Below are 3,636 nucleotides of genomic sequence, written 5' to 3'. Positions count from 1 at the left end.
ATCTCTTGACCTCGTGATCCAGTCCGCCTCAGCCTCCCAAAGTGCTGAGATTACAGGCGTGAGCCCCCACTCCCAGCCGATAGGTAATGTCTTATCATAGAAGTGCCATCTCTGATAAAGTTTTATCACAGCAGGCTATTTTGTGGAAGAAAAAGCCAGATTGCCATAGGTACTAATCAAACACCTAGGTACTTCCCAAAACATTAAGGTTCCCACTTGAAATATGACCCATTGGTGCCATGTGTTTGCTTCTTTTGTTGTTGTTGAGACAGATTCCTGCTCTGTCACCGAGGCTGGAGTATAGTGGTGTGATTTGGTTCACTGCAACCATCACGCCCCAGGCTCAAGTGATTCTCATCCCTCAGCCTCCCAAGTAGCTGAGACTATAGGTGCACACCACCACACTAAGCTAATTTTTTTTTTTTTTTTTTTAATATGGGGTTTCACCATGTTGGCCAGGCTACTCTCATACTGCTGACCTCAAGCGATCCGCCTGCCTTGGTCTCCCAGAGTTCTGGGATTACAGGCGTGACCCAGTGCACCTGGCTGCTTCTGTGGTTCTTTAAAGTGACAAACTTCTAAGTGTATCTGTGGTTTGGCTGCAGAGCCAACATAAGTACAGAGTGCCCTTTCTGTTTAATGCTGTGCATTTCTTGGGTTTGATGCAGCTGCTTTTCGGAGCAGCGGTGTTATGGGTGTCCCTGCTGTGAGACACAGGCAAGTGGTGCAGGAAACAGAGCCGTGTGACATGGCAGAGGACAGGTGAGGCACCAGCCAGAATTGGAGACCCAACCCTCCCTGCTTGTCATACCGGGTGGGACACCAAGGTTGTGCCAGATAGGAAAGTTAGCGTATTTTGAGGGTTGTGGAAAAGTGGGATGCAAGTTGTACAGATCCAGTTCGTAAGAGAAGTTGGAAAGAATAGAAGTTGCTTGATACATGCCAGAGCTTCCTGCATGGTGCCCAGATGAAGCATCAAGTGGCCCCTTAGTCTCTAGGCAGAACCAGGGGCATTGGGAATGTCCTCTGCCATCACCTGAGTGTGCCATGGTGTGATGAAAATGGCCTGAGAAACATGTGGCAGCTGTCCTCCAGCTCCATAGCCTGCCCAGTTAAGGAGCTATACTTGCAGGGAGGGCAGAAGAGAACCTAACCCTAACAAATGCATTGGCCATGAGATATCGCAAGGAAATGGCATCTCTAGCTCGGAGACTAAAGAAATCAGCCAGCCAGCCAACCTGGGTGACTTGTAGCTCCAAGTGAACATTAGTTGACTTCTGGGGTGCTTGATGTTGGGGTCTTGAGCCTGCTTGGTGCTTGCACGTAGACATCAGTATTCAGCAGCAGCCAGCTCAGGTGGCTCATGCCAGGCCTCTCCTTCAGCTCATGACCAGCACTGGGAACCTCGTTCCTCCACTCTGGTACCTCTCATGGTTGTGTTTAGGGATACGTTAGGGTTTGTTATTGAAAGAAAGGGGAGTACAGTGAACATCTCCTCATGTAGAAGTTGCTAGCCAGAAAGCACTAGCAGGCCAGGAATAGTGACTTACACCTGTAATCCCAGCACTTTGGGAGGCCAAGGTGGGAGAATCACTTGAGGCCAGGAATTTGAAGCCAGCCTTGGTAATATAATGAGACCCTTCTCTATAAAAAGTTAAAAATGAAAAAATTAGCTGGGTGTGGTGGCACACATCCATGGCCCCAGCTACTCGAGAGGCTGAGACAGGAGAATCAACTTGAGCTTGGGAGGTCAAGGCTGCAGTGAGCTGTGATTGGGCCACTACACCCTAGCCTAGGTGACAAAGCAAGACTTCATCTCAAAAAGAATAAAGAAAAGGAGGCACCAGCGCCATGGTGCAGTAGGAGTGGACTGCAGGAGTGGACTGCCAGACCTTCTCAGCAGCCCTCTGCCACTGGGCTGGGCTGGGCTGGGCCCCACCTCTGGCAGCTTCCAGGCTTCTTGCAGACCCATCACCTGGCTCAGGTACCCAGCCACAGATGGTCCTTGTATTATTGAGTGACCAGCTTGATCTATTTACAGAAAGAGAAAAATTAAGAAAATGTGCCCCAGAAGGAAAAGAGTGAGAAGTAGCCACAGCTCTCTTGATATTGGTTGGTTTGTTTTACATATTTTATCATGGAATTTTGTTTTCTTTTACTGAATATATTGGGTGTGGGCTTTTAATTTACTTTTTTTGTTGTTTTCTTATTGCCATTGGCATTAAGCTCTGATTTATATTAAAACTTACATTAGGTCAGTATTTGTTTGGATATTATTTACAGTTTTAACCCTTATGAAGTGAATATTAACTAGAATAATGAAATGCAGTTATGCAGTTTCATAACACATTGATACTAATGCTTGTCAAAAAGAAAAATTAGTTGTAATCCAATAGAACAAATTTTGCTACTGAAACTAAAAGTTTCAAAACTAGAAAACTATTAAAATTTACATACTCTGTTGTTAATTATAAAATAAATGCCACCGGGCTCAGTGGCATGTGCCTGTAGTCCCAGCTACCAGGGAGGCTGAGGTGTGAGGATCTCTTGAGCCCAGGAGTTCTGGGCTGTAGTGCGCTGTGCCTATCGGGTGTCTGCGCCAAGTTCAACATGAGTATGGTGACCTCCTGGGAGCGAGGGACCACCAGGTTGCCTAAGGAGGGGTGAACTGGCCCAGGTCAGAAATGAAGCAGGTCAAAACTCCGTACTGATCAATAGCGAGATTGCGCCTGTGAATAGCCACTGCATTCCAGCCTGGGCAACATAGCGAGACCCCGTCTCTAGAAAGAAAAAAAAAGAAAATTAAAATTTAGAAAAAAGGAAATAAATAAATGCCATATAAGGCTAATAGCCTATAACCCTGGGATCCTTAGGTTGATTACGTTTTGCTGGTAAAGGAAGAGCATTTAGGAAACAGCTGAGGCTGTCGGAGCTGACACTTTTTTTTTTCCCCCTTTGGGACAGAGTTTCACTCTTGTCGCCGAGAATGGAGTGCAATGGCACAATCTCAGCTCACTGCAACCTCTGCCTCCTGGTTTCAAGCGAGTCTCCTGCCTCAGCCTCCCAAGTAGCTGGGATTATAGGCGCGTACTACCACGCCCAGCTAATTTTTGTATTTTTTGTAGAAACGGGTTTCACCATGTTGGCCAGCTGGTCTCAAACTCCTGGCCTCAGGTGATCCACCCTCCTCAGCCTCCCAAAGTGCTGGGATTACAGGCATGAGCCACTGCACCTGGCTGAGCTGACACCTTTTTAAAGTGAAGACCTTCCTGAGCGAATTAACACAGGAACAGAAAACAGCTCAGGTTCTGACTTACAAATGGGAGCCAAACACTGAGTTTACATGAACACAAACAAGGGAGCAGGGGACACCGGGGCTTGCTTAAGGGTATAGGGTGGGAGGAAGAGGAGGACTGAAACACTGCCTATTGGGTACTGTGCTCACTGCCTAGGTGATGGAATGATCTCAACAGCACACCCCCTCAACACACGATTTACCTGTGTGACAAACCTGCACATGTGTTCAATGAACCAAAAATAAAAAGTGGAAAAAACAAAATTGAAGACCTTCAGATTACCCATAAATGTTGCTTTCCTCAACGCTGGTGCCCTCATTCTTTTCTTTTCTTTTCTCTT

At 46.7% G+C, this 3,636-nt stretch overlaps 1 protein-coding gene across 10 annotated transcripts in view; it reads left to right on the top strand.

Moving 5' to 3' along the window:
- Positions 1 to 3,636, top strand: part of TNRC6C (trinucleotide repeat containing adaptor 6C) — a 147,792-nt gene that overhangs the window by 131,796 nt on the left and 12,360 nt on the right. The window lies entirely within an intron of this gene.

Source organism: Cebus imitator, unplaced genomic scaffold (assembly GCF_001604975.1).
Source record: "Cebus imitator isolate Cc_AM_T3 unplaced genomic scaffold, Cebus_imitator-1.0 Scaffold36, whole genome shotgun sequence".
NCBI classification, from domain to species: Eukaryota; Metazoa; Chordata; class Mammalia; order Primates; family Cebidae; genus Cebus; species Cebus imitator.
The sequence above is the reverse complement of the archived record's forward strand: the minus strand, read 5'-3'. Positions and strand labels throughout refer to the sequence as shown.